Source organism: Aedes aegypti, chromosome 3, assembly GCF_002204515.2.
Source record: "Aedes aegypti strain LVP_AGWG chromosome 3, AaegL5.0 Primary Assembly, whole genome shotgun sequence".
Classification (NCBI taxonomy): Eukaryota; Metazoa; Arthropoda; class Insecta; order Diptera; family Culicidae; genus Aedes; species Aedes aegypti.
Genome location: NC_035109.1, coordinates 41918636 through 41940095, shown reverse-complemented (window position 1 = coordinate 41940095; position 21460 = coordinate 41918636). Strand labels below are relative to the sequence as shown.

Here is a 21460-nt window from a genome sequence, read left to right as displayed (position 1 = left end):
CTGGGGTAAATCCCAGGAAGAATTCATGTAGGAATTTCCTGGAGGAAATCCCCAAAGGAATCCTCGGACGAAATCCCCGGAGAAATAGCTAGTGCAAATTCCTAGAGAATTCCCAGATAAATCACTTAAAAATATTTCCGAAGGAATGTCTGCAGAAAATGTCTGGAGGAATTTCATAATTAAATTTCCAGAGGAATTCCTGGTCGAAATTTCCAAAGAAATTCCTGGACGAAATCTCCGGAGGAATTCATGGAGTGTTATAATCTCACTGAGTTAATCCCGAGACGTTCGCTGGGGACGAGACCTTGCAGGCCTATCCACCAGGGGTTCTTAAACTCTTCTTTCAGGGTCTCCATCTCTCCATCTCCATCTGTCATGCCGTCATTCACCGTTTGTTTGAGGTCTGTGAGGTCCATTTGTTGGTGCATACGTGATTCAAACCCATTTATCTCTTTCAAGAGTGGTTGCATAATTCGAAATGCCTTCCGTCTGTGAAAAATCCGTCTGGTTGGTGAAATCATCAAATGTGGCGGTTTTTGCTCTGGGCAATTTTGTCTCAGAACTCAAGGTTCACGAAAGCAATGACATCGATTAGTGCAGCCAACGATTGCATAGTCGAAGCTCTTAAAACAGACATTCGAGATAGCATATTAACAGAGGTTCGCACCGAAATTCATTCGAATTTTAAAAAGATGATTGATTCCGTTCCACTGACTCCTCTAAATCCTATTCCGTAGCAACTGCCATTCTCCAGCAGAAGAAAGCGCCCACGTGATGCTGAAAACGAAGATGAAAGCAATCGCCGCCCTGCTAAGCTAATTTGTGGCACTAGTTCGTCTTCTAACGCAGTTGTCAAAGTACGTCTCGCTAGCCTTTCGATGTATATCTGCTGTATTTATGTTAGACCAAATAGTGATCCGGAGATTTACCGAAAACACTCAGCGTTCGGTATTTGCTTGATCTTGCGGACGACACCGACATGGTCGTTGTTCTTGGTGACTATGGTCTAATCCACCGGTGTACTAAATTTGCTCGGTCTGAGAATTGTAACACTTGAGCGGGGCACGCTCCCGTATTCTTCCCACGTGATCTGGACCCGCTCTAGTGTCAAAATTCTTCGGCCGAGCTGGTTTAGTACACCAGTGGATAAGACCATGGTCTTATCCTGCGTCTCGATGGTGACGAACAACTACGTCGCTTCGTTCTTTGTTCCACACTCATTCGTTTCGTTACCCGATTGAAAGCAACGAACAAGAAAGATGAAATGAAAGAGTAAGAATTTCGTTTCATTTGATTTCTTTGAAATCTATCAAAATGTTTTAAATTGAATTTCACCTATTTTTTGCAAAAGTAATGTACTTTACTTGTTAGGTAATAAATTAAAATAGAGAAACCACGTCGTTTATTTGAATTAATCAGTTCCTAAAGTTAGAGACTATCGACCTTTTCGCTGCGGTGGGGCTTTGATTTATGATGCGCGATGCACAAGCAGCACGAAAGAAATGAGAGGCTACGATTGCTGCTATGAAAGGAAAGGTTTGTCGGATTGCAACGAAACAGTAGGGTTTCAATTGAAAGGCAAGCTTGAGTCAGTCAGTTGGGGACTGAAAATGTGTTCAATGAAATGAAAATGTACGGCCCTGCTGCCAAACCTCTCTTGATACTTCGACGAGGATCGCAACGCTTATCTACTGTGGTGGTTATGCCTCGTAAGTTTATATATTCGATAGAATTTTTCATGCGTGTATCAGATGAGAATTGAACGTGCAGTTTAAACACCTCTAGCCGAAGCAATGAACGGTTCGAAAAGTGAAAATAAAACGAAGCGTTCGTGGATGTGATTTGCGACGGATGAAATCATTGTGATAACCATCGTAGAAGCGATCGGACGCAAATTGTATTATTGCATCTTTCGGTTACTACATCTACCTGCCAACGCCTCTTCTGAGCATGAGATTACACTAACTCAATAGATTGTAGACATTCGTTCTGAAATGCTACATTTCGTCTGTAACTGATACATAAGACAATGTTTTCTGCTACGATTTTAAGTGATGTGATGTTGAAGTGCTTAACGATGAGTAGACTCGAGTGAATTGGTTATCCCTTCTACCCGATTGCCATATTGACTCTGCCGTTTTTCGTTTCTACTTAACCATAAATAACATCATAGCCGAACTAGTGCACCTCAAAAAAAAATCTGGCGAACTCATTACAAATGGTGGAACCGGGATTTGAGGACAATGCAAAACAGGCTTCGAAAAATCCGTAAAAAGAACTTCAAGCACCGATCAGCAGAAAATAAGCAGACTCCCCAGAAAGTGGAAAACCTGTATGATGAGCTGCAAACAATCGTATTTCGGAATGAGCCTTTGTACGTGTCATAAATTCTATTGACTTTTACTGTGCGCCGTGTGTCGGTGCTGTCTCGCTCTCTCACATGGGCATCTTGAAAACACGGCACACAGTGAGAGTCAAACGTTTTATTGCATGCATAGGCTCATTACATCCGATGCTTGGAATCTGACTTCAAGTATGACCCCTTTTCGTTCTGGTCTTTCGTTAAAGCAGGAAGCACGGCCATGGAGTTCCGTCCGACATGGTTTACCGCAGCTGTACAGCGTCCAGTTTTCAACTTGAACGACACTGCTTCGGACAGTTCTGTCCATCTATCTGTCCTGTAAGTAGAAAATGCGGCACATTGGCTTGCCCGATTGGAACTGGACGTCATCCTACTTACCTAATCGTAAGAGCTACGTAAAAGAGAGACGCACATTCGGAGAATCGTTGCCTCCGAAATCCCACTTTGGCCCGTTATTTTCATAATTTTCGTCTACGACATCTGTAGTCCTCTGCGCTGTGATTGTTTGATGTTCGCGGATGACTTCAAAATCTACCGTATCGGATTGTCACCGTTGAGCTGCTGTGCTCTTCAGGAAGATCTGAACTTTGTTTTGGACTGGTGCGGAAGGAATGGAATGCAAGTGAACATCGCGAAAAGCAAGGTTATATCCTACAGTCGTCAGCGCTCTCCATTCTTCTTCTCGTACAGGCTCGACAGTGTGCAATTAGAACGTGTTAACAAAATTCGGGATCTCAGCGTTGTTATTGACTCTGAAGTAAAGTTTAACGAGCTTAACTCTATCGCCATAGCCAAATCCTATGCACTATTGGGCTTCATCTGGCGCAACACAGCTGCCTTCGACGACATGTATGCTTTAAAAACTCCTTTTTGCTCCTTGGTGCGTAGCACTTTGGAATATGCTGTCCAAATCTGGGCACCGTATTATAATGAACAGTGCCATCGCATAGAAAACGTCCAGAAATCGTTTCTCAGATACGCGTTACGTCGTCTACCGTGGTCCAATCCCATCGAATTGCCGGCCTATGAAGACCATTGCCAACTAATCGACCTAGAAACGTTAGCGAACCGTAGGAAAATACTGCGCAGATTATTCGTGTTTGACCTGAGTATGAACCGTATTGACTGTAATTATTTGTTATCATGTAGTTTTGACTGTAATTATGTGTTATCTTAACTGTTCTATTTTGTGGATTCCTACTTGACGTACACAATACGCTTTTTTTTAACACTTTTGACGTTAGTTGTAGGTTATTTAATGATGTTTCCGATAAATTTGATCTGAATATCTAAAAATATTTTCACTAGTAGGATAAGAAATCTAGATTATGTCACAATCTGTGCAACCATAAGTGTTTAAGATTTAGAATCAATAAATAAATTATGCCGTAATCAAAAGGTACATTTCGCTTCTACTGGTAATAAGGAGAAGTTTTACTAGAGCTCTTTACTTTTGAAGTCCGTACTCCGCTTTAAGATATGTAATTGTACATCATATTTGCGACGGGACTAGTGTACAGCAATATTATAATTAATGTATTGCTGTGTACATTATTTTAATTTAGTATTTTGACAATTACGCTTCCGAAAAGGCGTTACATCCAAATATTGTTGATCTATTATCGTTAAGAGTACTTATGATACCCATATTTGAACCAAGTCTTCCGATATCAACGATAAATGGAAAACCTTGCAATTACTGTTTTCCTTAGAATTTGTGGACTTATGCCATCAAAAAGGCGTAATATCCAATCGGATCCTACGTTTTTTTTAATTGTTTAATTTCATCCAGACATTAAGTTTTGCTATAGAAATTTTTTCAGGTTATAACGTTCTGTGGAGTACCGTGCACTCGTCGTTAGAGTTGCCATGCTCTGCCACCGCTGCTCCTTTGTGCATTTGAAAGAAAACGTGTGTGCAATTCCTGATGACGGGGCAGATGGCGACGACAGAAGCTCGTAAGTTTCTACGGGATTTCTAGTTTTTAGTGGCACCCCGAAAACGCGGTTTGTGTCGCCAAATGTAATAAATCTCCAGTGGTGAAGTTTGGGCTTCTCGTAGAATTTGAATGCACGTTCTCCGTCCTTGAAAGCACGTTCTCCCTGGATACAACCCTGGCTCATATCCTGAGAAGAGGTGTCAAAGAGCGCAGCTGACGGAATTATGCCCGAAGCAAGAAGTGATTTTAGCAAGAAGGTACACTGCAGGCTTTGATGCGGTTTGCAAGTGAGTGAGTGAGTGAGTGTAATGAATTCCATTACAAACTGCCACATCTCAAAGGAGATCCGCCTTCGTCTAATGTTGAGCACAAGAATAGAAGAAGTTGGTGGTTGCACTTCGTTTCATTTTCATCTCTCTATTGGAAGAAAGTTGAAGGAGGTGGAGGAGAATGTGCGGTGAGCAAACACTTCGTTATTGCGAATGTAACGATCAGAAGTGGTGCGGCTGGATGGGTGTAAATGTTTGTAGAGCTGGCAAGAAGCACTAGATAATGCACCCGGGTTATGCGCTTGAGAGTATTTGAAAGGCGATTAGTGCAGATCGTGACTTTATCGACCACAACTTTTTCGTCAATAAGACTGATAGGGAATGAGAACCCTCTTCGTATCACGATACGACAATTGAGAAAGATTTTATCCGTTTATTATGATGAGCTTATTCTTGTCGTATTAAACATTGATGATTCAGAACGTGCCATTTTCCCTGTTTTGCAATGATTGACGCTGATGCTAAATAAGGCCAAAAAAGTCTTTCAGAAGACCGTTTCCGCATTATCTATCATATTTTTAAGAAATATTGATATTTGGAAAAATTTTCTGGCTTTTCAGTCTTTTTTAACAATTTAAAACAACTGTATGGTTTCTTTCTCCAACGTTTCGGTCCTTATTGGACCTTTATCAAGGACTCTGAAATGGTTTATTTGTTTAAGTAGTTGCAGTGTTACAAATATTTATAAACTATACCGAAGTTTTATGTTGTTTTTCGTCTATATGTTTGTTTGAACAATTAATCGTCATTGATGTTATTGGGCTATAAGAAACAACTATTAATAATTGTTTTATCCTTAAATATAGCCTTACTCACTGTTCACGGTTCTATTACTACCCGGAAACAATTTTATCTTTAAAGAATCGGAATTCGGTGTACCGTTCTACGCACTGGCGCAATTTTTCAAAATGACGGTTACTGTTCAGTTTGTCCTATTAGTGTTACGTTTACTGCTATCTTGGTGTGAGTTTGTGTGTGTTTTTTTTTTTGGGCTACAGTGTTGATATACAATTTGCTCTATTTTTCTCTCTGCGTTCTCTGTTTTGTATGTTTTTGACTGTGTGTAGAAGAGCAGCGTATGTAACATTTAAATTGTCTGTGTCTGTTCGTTTGTTTACAGTGTGTTTCGTATTTTTGATGTGGCAACTTTCCAGTATTGGTAAACTGGATGGTCGGTTCGCTCTGTCGATGATTTTCGTTTCATCCAATTTAAATGTGTGATCCATTGCTGCTGCATGATTAACCAGTGCTGTTTTTTCCCGTAGTTCTATAATAGCCCTGTCTGCATTTGTGTAGCCTGCTTCTCGTAGTGATAGTAGTCGTCTCATGTTAGATCGGTGTCCAGAGATTCTCTGTTTTAATTTGGTAGTGGTCATACCGATATAGCAGGCTGCACAATTGTTGCACTGGATTTTGTAAACAACGTTCGATTGTTGTTCTGCTGCTGTCCTGTCTTTAACCAAAGGTAGCAGTGCGCCAACCGTTTTAGTAGTTTTGGTGGCGACTTGGATGTTTGGGTATTCCTGTTTTAGTGTTTTTGTTATTTGGTTTGAGAGGCCATCAATATTGGTGAGCGAACGAAACAGTTTTTCACTCTCGTCCTCTGTGTTTTCGTTCGCATCCATAGCTGTACCCGATGGTGGTTTCTGTTTGGCTCTGTTTATTACTCGACTGATCAATGATTTGGGATAATCATTGATCAGGAGTTGCCGTTTTATCGTCGATTTTATTTCGTTTTGAGTACGATTAGTGGAGAAGGTGTAAACTCTTTTCGCAAAGTTAAGTGCGATATTCATTTTCTGGTGCAACGGATGTTCCATTTGAAATCCGGATCGTCAAAAAGTATGTAGACGATTTATTTCTGGTTCTGCCACGGGACAAAGTAGAGATGGTAAAGAATATTTTCAACCACCAAGAGCCAAGCATCCAGTTCACAGTAGAGGAGGAACAAAACAACCGCCTACCTTTTCTAGACATGGAAATAGTCAAGAAACCTGACCAGACTATCGCAACAGAGTGGTACACAAAACCCATCTCATCTGGCAGAATCCTGAACTATAGATCCCTACATCCGTTGCACCAGAAAATGAATATCGCACTTAACTTTGCGAAAAGAGTTTACACCTTCTCCACTAATCGTACTCAAAACGAAATAAAATCGACGATAAAACGGCAACTCCTGATCAATGATTATCCCAAATCATTGATCAGTCGAGTAATAAACAGAGCCAAACAGAAACCACCATCGGGTACAGCTATGGATGCGAACGAAAACACAGAGGACGAGAGTGAAAAACTGTTTCGTTCGCTCACCAATATTGATGGCCTCTCAAACCAAATAACAAAAACACTAAAACAGGAATACCCAAACATCCAAGTCGCCACCAAAACTACTAAAACGGTTGGCGCACTGCTACCTTTGGTTAAAGACAGGACAGCAGCAGAACAACAATCGAACGTTGTTTACAAAATCCAGTGCAACAATTGTGCAGCCTGCTATATCGGTATGACCACTACCAAATTAAAACAGAGAATCTCTGGACACCGATCTAACATGAGACGACTACTATCACTACGAGAAGCAGGCTACACAAATGCAGACAGGGCTATTATAGAACTACGGGAAAAAACAGCACTGGTTAATCATGCAGCAGCAATGGATCACACATTTAAATTGGATGAAACGAAAATCATCGACAGAGCGAACCGACCATCCAGTTTACCAATACTGGAAAGTTGCCACATCAAAAATACGAAACACACTGTAAACAAACGAACAGACACAGACAATTTAAATGTTACATACGCTGCTCTTCTACACACAGTCAAAAACATACAAAACAGAGAACGCAGAGAGAAAAATAGAGCAAATTGTATATCAACACTGTAGCCCAAAAAAAAAAAAACACACACAAACTCACACCAAGATAGCAGTAAACGTAACACTAATAGGACAAACTGAACAGTAACCGTCATTTTGAAAAATTGCGCCAGTGCGTAGAACGGTACACCGAATTCCGATTCTTTAAAGATAAAATTGTTTCCGGGTAGTAATAGAACCGTGAACAGTGAGTAAGGCTATATTTAAGGATAAAACAATTATTAATAGTTGTTTCTTATAGCCCAATAACATCAATGACGATTAATTGTTCAAACAAACATATAGACGAAAAACAACATAAAACTTCGGTATAGTTTATAAATATTTGTAACACTGCAACTACTTAAACAAATAAACCATTTCAGAGTCCTTGATAAAGGTCCAATAAGGACCGAAACGTTGGAGAAAGAAACCATACAGTTGTTTTAAATTGTTAAAAAAGACTGAAAAGCCAGAAAATTTTTCCAAAATCAACCTTACAGTCGATCTATCAGTAAAACATCAACCATGGCGGGGTTTTACAATACAATCAACGACGAATTCGGACAAGAGACACAAGCGCGCTTCAAACAGTATGCGGACAACAATCACAAGCTGTCGAATATGGTGGTACGTAAAGAGTTCTTAATTCGCTGCCGGCGAAATGGAATCTTCCCGTCGCACATCCAGAATTCTTTCAAATGCGTGTTCCAACTGCTGGAAGAAGGAAGCCCTTTCTTAAACAGGCTGGAGAGGGGCATATCAAGTTTTAAGAAAAAGGTGCTTAGCTTGGAGATCCAACACACATTCTACCGGATTGGCCAGCTCCAAAATCAACAGCAACAACTGAGAGAGACGATCAACGATCGTGTCCCAACAAACACCAGCACTTCGTTCCTCACTTCGCAGGCCAACTACTACCAACGACAGCTAGATAAAAACAGAAAACGGACCAACGATAAGTTCCAACGTCTTGTCGGAAATGCAATCGAAAATTGTTCCACCAAAACACCATCTCTGAATGCAAAAGCATTGCACAACGCAACACAGGTCAAACTACCAGAAAAAGTCGAACTGCTATTAAGCCTCGGACCAAAGTTTGCCCTTCCGTTTTCTAATATAGCAGAAATCCCGTTTTATCATCTACTAACAGATGTAGAGGCAGTTATTCAAACGAATAACAACACCGAGGTACAACAACGAACGCGCTGCCATATAGCGAACCATATCCAAAACTTCATTCACCGACAACGACACTCCAATAAAACATCATCCAACGAGCGGTTTCTAAAACAAGCAGAGACCGAAACAAGAACGTTTCTTAAACAGCACCCAGAATTGTACGTTTTGAAGGCTGACAAGGGCAACAAAACGGTCGTGATGATGAAACAGGACTATAACACTCGAATGGAACAACTGCTGTCTGACACAGCTACATACGAAACAGTACAACACGATCCAACGTCTGGTTTCCAAACGAAAAACAACGAAATTGTCCGCCGACTCGAAAATCTGGGTCTACTGGATAAAACAACGGCAATGAGACTACGCACATACAAAGCGGTGTGCCCAAAAATCTACGGACAACCAAAAACTCACAAACCTGGGTTACCACTACGACCTGTTGTCCCTTGTATGACGTCACCGTCGTACGAGTTCTCGAAATATATTGGGGCGATATTACAAAAATCGTTCCATAGCAAATTCAATATTCGGAACTCATTCACCTTTTGTCAATACGTGAACACAGTTACAATACCGCAAGACCACGTCATGGTGTCATTCGACGTAGTGTCTCTATTCACGTGCATTCCGATATCGCTAGTGCGGAGAAGCATAATAACCAACTGGAATGAAATAGGCAAACACACCAATATATGCCTCGATCTTTTTCTAGAAGCAACCACTTTTTGCATCGAATGCAGCTATTTCTCCTTCAACGGGAGGTTTTACAAGCAAAAATTTGGAACTGCTATGGGGAATCCGCTGTCTCCGATAATTGCTGACCTAGTTATGGAGGACATACTAGACCGAGCGATTACTGCAGTTCCATTTGAAATCCGGATCGTCAAAAAGTATGTAGACGATTTATTTCTGGTTCTGCCACGGGACAAAGTAGAGATGGTAAAGAATATTTTCAACCACCAAGAGCCAAGCATCCAGTTCACAGTAGAGGAGGAACAAAACAACCGCCTACCTTTTCTAGACATGGAAATAGTCAAGAAACCTGACCAGACTATCGCAACAGAGTGGTACACAAAACCCATCTCATCTGGCAGAATCCTGAACTATAGATCCCTACATCCGTTGCACCAGAAAATGAATATCGCACTTAACTTTGCGAAAAGAGTTTACACCTTCTCCACTAATCGTACTCAAAACGAAATAAAATCGACGATAAAACGGCAACTCCTGATCAATGATTATCCCAAATCATTGATCAGTCGAGTAATAAACAGAGCCAAACAGAAACCACCATCGGGTACAGCTATGGATGCGAACGAAAACACAGAGGACGAGAGTGAAAAACTGTTTCGTTCGCTCACCAATATTGATGGCCTCTCAAACCAAATAACAAAAACACTAAAACAGGAATACCCAAACATCCAAGTCGCCACCAAAACTACTAAAACGGTTGGCGCACTGCTACCTTTGGTTAAAGACAGGACAGCAGCAGAACAACAATCGAACGTTGTTTACAAAATCCAGTGCAACAATTGTGCAGCCTGCTATATCGGTATGACCACTACCAAATTAAAACAGAGAATCTCTGGACACCGATCTAACATGAGACGACTACTATCACTACGAGAAGCAGGCTACACAAATGCAGACAGGGCTATTATAGAACTACGGGAAAAAACAGCACTGGTTAATCATGCAGCAGCAATGGATCACACATTTAAATTAGATGAAACGAAAATCATCGACAGAGCGAACCGACCATCCAGTTTACCAATACTGGAAAGTTGCCACATCAAAAATACGAAACACACTGTAAACAAACGAACAGACACAGACAATTTAAATGTTACATACGCTGCTCTTCTACACACAGTCAAAAACATACAAAACAGAGAACGCAGAGAGAAAAATAGAGCAAATTGTATATCAACACTGTAGCCCAAAAAAAAAACACACACAAACTCACACCAAGATAGCAGTAAACGTAACACTAATAGGACAAACTGAACAGTAACCGTCATTTTGAAAAATTGCGCCAGTGCGTAGAACGGTACACCGAATTCCGATTCTTTAAAGATAAAATTGTTTCCGGGTAGTAATAGAACCGTGAACAGTGAGTAAGGCTATATTTAAGGATAAAACAATTATTAATAGTTGTTTCTTATAGCCCAATAACATCAATGACGATTAATTGTTCAAACAAACATATAGACGAAAAACAACATAAAACTTCGGTATAGTTTATAAATATTTGTAACACTGCAACTACTTAAACAAATAAACCATTTCAGAGTCCTTGATAAAGGTCCAATAAGGACCGAAACGTTGGAGAAAGAAACCATACAGTTGTTTTAAATTGTTAAAAAAGACTGAAAAGCCAGAAAATTTTTCCAAAATCAACCTTACAGTCGATCTATCAGTGAAATATTGATAATTGAATAGGGCCTTCCATAGCCGAGTGGTTAGAGTCCGCGGTTACAAAGCAAAGCCATGCTGAAGGTGTCTAGGTTCGATTCCCGATCGGTCCAGGATCTTCTCGTAATGGACATTTTCTTGACTTCCCTGGGCATAGAGTATCATCGTACCTGCCACACGATATACGAATGCGAAAATGGCAACTTTGGCAAAGAAAGCTCTCAGTTAATAACTGTGGAAGTGCTCATAAGAATTTGATTAAAATTTCAGACACTCTACTTTGTATGGAACACATTCCACACGAAAGGTTTAATATTTATCGTTCTTAAAACTGTCGAGGCTCGTTTCAAAAACATTTTTCAAAGTTATCTTTTAAAGTTTAGAGTGCTCAACTGCCTTAGACGTCTTTTAGCAGTTGGGCAGTTTAGATTAATGATTTGGCATTTCTAGTTTGGGTTTATTCTACGACTGGCGTGAAGTGACAATTGTCGGTCTCGTATAGCGAGGTGACAATTCTCGACTCTAGTGAAGTGACTCGCCGTGTAAATCAAATGGAGAGTCACTTCACTCGAGTCGAGAATTGTCACCTCGCTATACGAGACCGACAATTGTCACCACACGCCAGTCGTAGAATAAACCCGATTATAATTTTCATGAGCTGTCTGGAATTTGAATCAAAGTGTCCGGAATACATATAAGGCAAAAGTGAGGAAGCGTCCAAAGTAAGAATCAAAATCCAGTAAGAAAGAAAATCAGCACTAGAGTGGTTCAAATTGAAAATAAAATGGAAATCCAATCTATCATATTTTTTCACCATCCTTACCATAAAAACCATGTTCTGTGAAATTTTCAGCTCTCTAGGTGGTGGTTTAAAGGTGACCCAAAGACGAGGTAGGTTTGTATGGAAATTACTATGGAGAAATTTTGAAAAATATTCCAAACACGTTTGTACTGGAATATGTATACAAACATATCATCTTATGGTGAAAAGTCATTTTTCAAACCATAATATAGAAAGTAGCTGAAAAGAGCAATTCAATCCGACGGATGGGAGAAGCTATTGAATTTGTAAGCTATTATTTAGATCAATATGAGATTATAGCCTTGCAAACTTCTGCAAAAATCCCAAACAAAATTAGATCAAAATGGATTTGTTTCTTCAGAAACATCTTTTATTAAGGTTTTCACTATTAGATTATAAATTTAAACTCTTATTACAGCACTTATATGTTTGAAACATTTTTCAAAATTTCTCCATATTAATTTCCATATAAACATTGTCTACATTTTCTTTGGGCTACCTCTAAATCAGCACAGAAGAAGCAGAAAATTTCACAGAACACTATTTTTATGGTAAAGATGGTAAAATATGGATTTTCAAACATTTTTGAATTTTGAACCGCTCTACGTGCTTGAAACATTAGCATCCAAACAGTATAGGTATCAAAGCTTATTTTAAATCTGCTATGAATGATAAGCAGACTATGTTCTTTGGTGGAGAAAAGCTAGACCTAGTGCAAAGCCTTCCAATTGTTTTGTTCATCCAAATGGATTGAAAGCGAGCTATAGGTAATAAGGCTATCCATGAGGACTTTCCGTGATAGGACTGACAGCTAAAAGTGTGCATGCAACTGAAACGGAAGGGTAAACAAGGCATGCTAGTGTTATCGGAGCTTCACATTTTCCTATGAAATCGAACGGTCACTCCGATCGCGAAACGTCAAAAGTTCATGGTAAACAGAAAACCAGCTGATCGCAGCTGTCTCATGGATTGCCTTATTGTATATTGTTTCCATAACGTCTGAGAATACTTTTCCCATTCATAATATTAAATTTGAGAAAAAATTTCCTATCGCTACCATGCATTATTCAACATGATATAAAGTTGCGTAACCCAATTCCGTTATGCTGGCAATAGTAACGAAAGCATGTGTCAATAATTTATCGCCTTATATTATTCCAAACCATCGAAACCGAATCAAAAATCCGCTCAATAGAACCCAATCCCATTATGAAACGATACAAAATCTATCGAGCTCTTTATTGCATCACCTGGAAATATTCCATTTAAACGGATTTGCTCTCTGCCAAAGCTCTGAAAACGGTCCACCATGACCAATGCTTTCATACTCAGTAGCACACCGGAAAGCCCAGAATGGAACGATTGCTGAAAGGTGGCAAAATTTATTATGAATATTTAAGCATTTGCAGGCGAAATTTCCACCGAGCACCTTTTCCCACTGAAAAATGCCACGTAGCAAGTTGCCCCGGTCAGATTCGGATTCAGACTAACATCGTTCATTTATCGTTCGGTGATTCAATAGCTTGGTTTGCCAATGAGAGAGGGAGCATGCAAGCTTAACCGGCAAGCGTTGAAATAGTGCAGAAAGCGGCTTAGTTTGGAATGTTCATTTTGGATCAGGGATGCCAGGTTGGAAGACATGTCTTCCACTGGAAGATACAGTCATCTCTCCCTAACTCGATATTGAAGGGATCATCGAGTTAGGGAGGTATCGAGATACGAACACAGATATGTATATTAAAATTTTGAAATTTTCACTACTTTTACAAAAAAAAAACAGTTAAAATAATTATTTTAACGTGAAAAGTAGTAAAATTTCAGCTCATTCACCAACTTCACATTTTTTGAAGAGTCAACAAAAATTTAAAATGTTGTCAACCTGAAACAGGATAACACTCATAGTTTTACCATAAGCATAATCATTTCATCAACTTTATGGAATTTATCAACATTTGGAGGATATTTAAACTAATATTTTTTTTTAAATCTTGAGTTAGAGAGGTAAATTTCCATGGGAAACTTAAACTTATCGCAATGAGTTAGGCAACATCGAATTAGAGAGGTATCGACTTACAGAGGGATCAAAGTATGCTATTTTGGAGGGACCGCGCATTCCATCGAGTCAGGGGAAATATCGAGATACAGAATATCGAGTAAGAGAGAGTTGACTGTATTTGGAAGGTGTATGTGTATGTTTCAAATAAAATCTCGTCCAGTTGTACTTCTTCAAATATTTTGTAGGAATCCATTGAGGGATTTCTAAAATGCATTTGCAATCTTCCAAGATTTTTGTCGTACACAGTTTTATCTAGAACTAGAATATTCTCAAGAAAAAACTTTAACTCTTTTCAACAATTCTTCCTGAAACTCCTCCAGAACTTTATTAATAACTGATTTTCCTGCCAAACTCGTATGAGACTTTTTCAAAGAATACATGCAGAAATATGTTTAATGTTTTTTTCTGTATCCCCTTCAGATTAGGCCAATACTAAAGACTGGACTCGGAAAAAATGAGACATGCAAAAATGATCACCGAAAATTCATTTTAAACTGGAATTCAAAATTTTCAAGGATTTACTATATATTAGATATGTTTTGGCATAATTTACATAGTGAATTTGGGGTAGTATCATGAGATCTTGGGCGAGGCTGTGCCCATCTTTCTTACACAATTCCTCCCAGTTTTTCTTCAAAGCTTCATCGGTTTTGAATGTTTTTCCGCTTTTATTCAACTTCTTCTTCATTTTCGCCCAAAACTTTTCGATCGGACGAAGCTCTGGTGTATTTGGCGGGATCCACATAAAAACACACTATTCCTCAGGCCTTCTCGAAGCACTGCTTGGAAAAAAAAAAGCTCAGAGCAAGAGGGATAAAACACACACTATTCGTCGGGCCTCCTTGAAGCACTCAGTGGAGATATCTATAAAAAGGTATATGTAAAAATGGCTTGAGGCATTCCAAGAAAACTAAAGATGAGAGATAGTTTGGCGTCGTATTAAAGCACTCATTATTATAAAGATTTGTTCATTTTTTTTGTCGAGAGATCCCCTTATAAAGAGCCTTATTTGGAATTTTCGAAGGCATTATTAGAGAAATCTATGACATAAAGATAAAAGAGATCCATAGAATTTTCTGAGGTGTAAAGAAAACAATAGTTCAGGGAATGCCAAAAAAGTTTCCACTGAGTGAGAAATTTCTAAATTATGATTTATTTTCAAACTGAACTTTAACTTAAAATTTTGATTGAAGTTGAAGTTTTGAAAATTGTTAGGAGCAAGCCTATTTTTCATTTCTTGATAGAAAAATAAACTGAATTTCCATCTAACTTTAACATGAATTGTAGGTAAAATTGGTCAAAAAAATATCTCACTGGGCTCTCACAAAATCCGGAGCATTGATTTCAGGAAGGTTTTGGGAGGATTTCAAGCAAACTCCTTATTAGGATTATTTGAAATATTAGGTCGATTTCTCGAAAAATCTTGTTTTTTTTAGAATCCTTGCCATTATTTCAGGGATTGGCTGGAAGCTGTAGAATTCTGAATGGTGTTTTTATAAAAACTCATTTTCATAATATTCAAGGCAAGATGTTTGAATTTATTAAACAAGATTTATTGTGGACCTCAAAAAGTCTGCTCAGACACCAAATTTTGATACTGAGATTTGGTCCGCGGTTCAAAGAGGTTGGGAGATTCAGAGTATGCCGAAAAAATCCTCAGTTTGTTTTTGAAGAAATTGCTTCTGAATTTTCAGACTTATTTGTGGAAAAAATGGTTGATTTATTAGCAAAATTGCTGGGAGGATTCCTAGCGAAATTCGTGGACAACTTCCTGAAGAAACGTCTGAGATTTTTTTAGAAAAATATCGAAATAAATGTTTGAAATCTTTTGGAAAATCTCCATGATATCTATCTTTGCTTAATTTTTTTGAGATTTTTAATTTTTGATTACTAGAAGAATCTGGGAAATATTTTTTCAAAAATGTGTCATGAAATGAAGCCCTTTAGGCATTTAAAAAAATTCTAGAAAAACTCCTAGATGTTATTTTCAAAAATTCATTGGAGGAATCGCTGGAAAACTTCTGCAGGAAAACAGTTGTGAAATTCAGAATGAAATCATCATTTCTGAATGATTTCTTCTTGGAATGAAATGAAGTGAATCATAGGCAAGACTAATCTGGAATCTTCAAAGGAATTTCCAGAGAAAACTATGATGGATACTCTGAAATACTCTTATTCGCAATATTTGTAGATATTTGTGGAAAAAATGTTGATTTCCTAAAAAATTGCTGACAGGATTCCAAAGATTCAAAGACAATTTCCTTGAGAAACGCATTAAGAAAATTTTTAAATAGTCCCTGACGAATTTTGAGATAAAATCCAGCAGAACATATTTGGCATACCTTAAGAAAACTGTGAAAACCTTCTGTTATAAATCTTTGCCATAATTTTCGAAGAATTTTCTTAGGACCTATGAAATACTGTTCGATAATTACGTCATGGAATGAAATAGAAGAATTTGGTCGGTCCATAATTAAAGGAACATTTCTATGAATTTATGAAGTAATCTGTTAAAGATTCAGTGGTCCCAAACCTCCATACCTCCGAATAAGTTGAAAATACAACCATGCTTGGGTAAGCTTTTGCGTGACAATCCTGGTTTAAAAACAGCGTTTAGGGAAATTATATGTGGTGGATTTCCTATAAGAGAATATTTAGGAAGTCCTGGAAGCACTCTTACAGGATTCTATAAATTCATTCCTGAAAAAATCCTCTGGCATTACGTTCCAACTGGGACAAAGCCTGCTTCTCAGATTAGTGTTCTTATGAGCACTTCCACAGTTATTAACTGAGAGCTTTCTTTGCCGATTGACCATTTTGCATGTGTATATCGTGTGACAGGTACGAAGATACTCTATGCCCTGGGAATCGAGAAAATTTCCTCTACGAAAAGATCCTTGACCAGCGGGATTCGAACCCACGACCCTCAGCATGGTCATGCTGAATAGCTGCGCGTTTACCGCTACGGCTATCTGGGCCCCAGAAAGCCACACTACTTTAGGAATATTAAACTATTTCCGGTATTCGCATTTCTCCATCGCTTTCCAAAAGAAGTCCCATTCAACCCGTTTCTTTTCGTAAACATTGACTGGTGGTCTTATGGCTACCGCTTCTTTTCTTCATAAGCAGAAGGTTATGGGTTCAATTCAAGGATCGTTCCTTTTCTCGTACTTTGCAGTTGTATCTTTCACTTTCTTCTATCTCCCACTTTTAATATATTACAGTTGATCTATCACAGTTCATAGCATTTTCCAGAACCAGTCTTCTCATACGAACACCGAACACGTTGTTTCAGGCGGTTTCGTACTCTCTTTATACTCTGTTCTCGTGTGTAAACCGAAACGCGCGAACCTGAACCTAAACCCAAACATGTGTAAAGTGAACATCGGTTCAAACGCCGGTTCAAAAACTGGTCCATTCGTACATAGATTGCAATCACGGTTCAAATTTTGGTGCAAATCTTCGGTTGCATCCGAGTTGAAAAAGTTTTGAGCTCACGTCACGGTTTTTTGTCGTGTTCTTTGTGATAATTTTTTTTCAACGATTCCGCTGGTGGTTCGATCGGTACTACGCCACCAGGATAGTTATTTTTAGTTTGTAGTTGAAGTGCAATTATTGAAATTGAAAGAAGAGAAAATAAAGCAAGTGTCTTTTTCATTTTATGTGCAAAATTTACCCTAACTTTAGTAAGGGCGACTGCCTCTAAAAGAGTGCTTTATGATGTGCTAGTTCTCGGTGCTATAGTGCTAGTTTTTGGCTGGAGTTTCAATTTCTATAGGGTGTCCGTAAATTATCCGTTTAAATTTTGAAGACATGGCTCTATACAATCAAGCATTATAAATTCAATATTATTGCATTGTTTTAAACATTGGCTTATTATATTCTTAAGAAGTAAGTTTGACACATTTCCGATTTCAAATATTGGCAAAAGCAAACCAAATGTATTGAGGTGTCTTAAAAAGAGCTGTTTTTAATTGGAAAAATTAAATGTCCGTAGAATTCACTGGATTTGAACCGTATAATTTTCTATTTCCAGTCTAACTTGAAGCCACTAAACTGCAGGAAACTTCAAATAATAATAGGACATTTGGAATCATCTCTTTTAGATTTTTGATTTCCCGTGTGACTAGCGGTGCTCAGGAAAAACGTCTCCGAAACATTTAAATTTGCTTGTCTCAGTAACAAGGAATAATTTCGAAATTATTTGAAGTTGTATTTTGTGTTAACATAGACGTGTATTATAAAAGGTACATGGACATTGATTTTTCATTGTTTTCAATCCGAGATCTTCCAGCCAATATTTTGCTGTTCGGATAATTTGCGGACACTCTGTACACGGCGTACTTTCTAGGAATTTTCAGGTGCATCTGTTCCTGTACAAAGGGAATAACGTTGCATTTGAATTACGAAGAGTTTTTTAGCTTTAATCATTTTTACGGTTTCATCGGATTTCGTGTATGCTTGAGTGTCCGTCGGTAGTTACGTAGCAAACTTTGTATTGTAGTTCAACATTTTTTCTCGTTTATTTAGATCGTTTCCTTCGATTTGTTCGATTAACGCGTCTCGGTCGGTTGTACGTTGTGAAACTCGCTCTGATGTTTTTTTCGTGCATCTTTTGTGTTTTTTTTTTAATTCGATAAATGCAACTTGTTTTCATTTAATTTGGACCAATCGGATGACCCTGGAGGGAAAATTACAACCGATCAAAATGTAATCAACAAAACTGTAAATAAAAGATATTTTCCTTCTTTGATTGCCGGCATTCAAATGATTAAAATATTAAAACTTAATCACACATTCTCTGTGTCTAGCGCTAGCTCTTCAGGCGAATCCTGACCTCTCCCAACCTCTCCCAACCTCCACTTCCGTAGCACTTATGAGGGTGTCGCTGAGTCGGTGGCCTCTCATTAACCCCTCTACCAGCAGCTTCATTTTTTTACCGCAAAATTCAAAATCAAATCATTATAACTTTTTTGTTTTTCAATATTTTTGCACAATTTTTTCACAAGTTCTCAAAAAACTCTTCTAGTTTTAGGATCTGTGTCAATATTGTTCATTGGTCATCTGGTTTTTAAGATATTCCTTGGGGGACCGATCCGTAGCCAGAACCACCCGTTATTTTCTTAGGCTACAGAATTTTAATCGTATTCGGATATTCACTCTTCAAAACAATACATTATTGAGAGTATGTTTTGAAAAAATGAAGCAATTTGGTGCAGCCGTCTTTAAGTAAAGAGCATTTAGGTTTCTGGAACCACGCTGGCCAAATAAAGATCTTGAAAACTTCAAACAACATCATATCGTAATTTTCAGATATTGCCAAGAATTCTTAATTGATTTGTATGATTTTGAGCTGCTTATTACCTGGCATTATATAGCCCACATTTTATTTTTTTGATAAATTGATCTAAACAAAATGGCCGCCCAAGATATTTTAAATGGAAAAAGTCGGTCCCCCAAGGAACATTGGAATATTTTTAAAACCAGATCACCAATGATTAATATCGACACGGATTCCTAAACTAGAAGAGTTGTTTATGAACTTGTGAAAAAATGGTGCAAAAATATTGAAAAACAAAAAAGTTATAACGATTTTAATATTTATCTTGTGGTTAAAAATGAAGCTGCCGGTAGAGGGGTTAAGTAAGTGCTACATCACCATTTTCTTACCTTATCCCAAGTTACGGTAAAGATGGACGTGGCCAGGAATTTCAATATTCATGCATTTGGTAACATTGTTCACGAATGGGCCGAGGTTTACTCCCCAGTCTTGTTCCTGAAAGCAGTTTGAATGAGATTATCACATGACATTGCACATGACATGAATGTTGCTAGTATTCAATCTACGAAGTATACCGTAACTACGCTAACGCTAACGCTAAATCTTTGGTTGCATCCGAGTTTCAAAACGATGGTACAAACGGACAGGTAGAAAACAGTTGATATTCACGCTTATCAATTTCTACTTATCGTATCTTGTTGAATGATATAGTAAAATCCTTGTTTTTCTCATAAAGTTACCGCTAAACGATACCTAAAATATTGATCTTAGTTGAACTGCTCAAATCAAAAAAAATATTCAAGCCTCAAGGGTCTTGCTATTTAAACCAAGAAACTCCATATATGTTCGTAGACATTTATCCGCGTGGATTTCAACCGTTCCCTGTCTATCTGTCATAATGGCACAACATTATTTGAAGCTAAGTTTGAACCGAACTACTCATGTACCGCGTTCGGTTTGATAAACTGGTACAGAGACGGAGTGCGTTTGCGGTTTAACACAAGTTGCAAGGATCAAACCAAAGTTGCACATTGGTTCTGTTCAGAACCAGAGACGGACAAAAAACTGTTTCCTTACGCTTCCATTCTTCCATCATTATAGCACGCCTTTCTTTACGCCTGATACATATGCAGTCTGCTAACCAAACAGCAAGCCTCGCTACCATTATATTACCACCCGTAGACCTTCCCGCATAAACTGATGTAGATGCAGGGGTATATACAGTCTACTGTGGGAGCCAGTTTAATGCATCATCAATTTATCCCCATTCCTCTCATTGGTCTGCATTCTGATGTGGCAGGCGCCATTGTTGCCTAAAAATATAAGGTCACCAGCACTTATACAGTGAAGGTGCCTGTTAGTCCCAAGCAGTCATATGGTTGGTCCTTGTGTAAGTGCAGCAGATCTAGCGTTACTAGAGTACCAACCACGGGCGGCTAATCAAACTAAAGCTCAAGTCTGACCTTGATTTTTGGAGTTGACTCAAAATTTAGACTTTCATTCTGATCTTCAGTAAAGTAAGTTGCCAAGATTATTGAAAATTTTGCATCGCCGTGCATTTGGACGGCGTTGAAAAACTGGCTTCCTAGTTTAGAACAATTCCTGCTCCTCTAAACTTAGGTTGAAACATTGCTTCAACTGTTAATTTCAGTCAGCTTCAATTTACTGGTGGTTAAAGTTTGGTTTCCACCAACAAATATAGATCTGCACAACGGCAATAAATATTCAAAACAGCGTTGGACGTTTCCAGTATCGGTGCCATCCTTTCCCAACATGCAAGCTATAATGCGATAAATTATTCCGAGAAAAGCAAGTTGCCAACCTCGCCTCGGCAGCATTATTGGAAAAGTTGATGATTGCATTCAGCCGGAATGCAGCTTCTGCTAGCGCTCGTTTACCATACGGATTGTCGGAGGAAAATTTATCGCTTTTCATTTACGGGTCGGTATAATGGAGCGCATTATAAATCGAACAACGTGATCCATGGAATCACGTTGCAGTGCGACCAGGGTCGTATATCGTGAAAGGCTTATGCCGGAAGGTTTGAGTATCATAGAACGCAGCATCTGGGCCTGATGAAGTAAGGCTTATTCCGAACTGATGGCTGTCAATGATATCTGCAATTGAATTGAACCAGGGATTCATAAACTTTGTTTCAAGGAAAACACATCTACATGGTACAATGTGTCATTAGATCTTCTAGAAATTCCTCCTGAGATTCCTCCACCATT

The 21460-nt window shown here is 38.6% G+C and overlaps 1 protein-coding gene and 3 long non-coding RNA genes across 5 annotated transcripts in view; 3 read left to right on the top strand and 1 right to left on the bottom strand.

Moving 5' to 3' along the window:
* LOC110678020 (latrophilin-like protein LAT-2) overlaps window positions 1–21460 on the top strand; it is a 378663-nt gene that overhangs the window by 221394 nt on the left and 135809 nt on the right. The window lies entirely within an intron of this gene.
* LOC110678023 lies at window positions 5171–5598 on the bottom strand. The gene is made up of 3 exons (XR_002501391.1): window positions 5447–5598; window positions 5326–5392; window positions 5171–5268 (listed from the first exon to the last, which is right to left on the bottom strand). It is a non-coding gene; the product is annotated as an uncharacterized LOC110678023 (long non-coding RNA).
* On the top strand, window positions 7376–8097 carry LOC110678021. The gene is made up of 3 exons (XR_002501389.1): window positions 7376–7698; window positions 7753–7819; window positions 7877–8097. It is a non-coding gene; the product is annotated as an uncharacterized LOC110678021 (long non-coding RNA).
* Window positions 10469–11080, top strand: LOC110678022. Its single transcript, XR_002501390.1, has 3 exons — window positions 10469–10788; window positions 10843–10909; window positions 10967–11080. It is a non-coding gene; the product is annotated as an uncharacterized LOC110678022 (long non-coding RNA).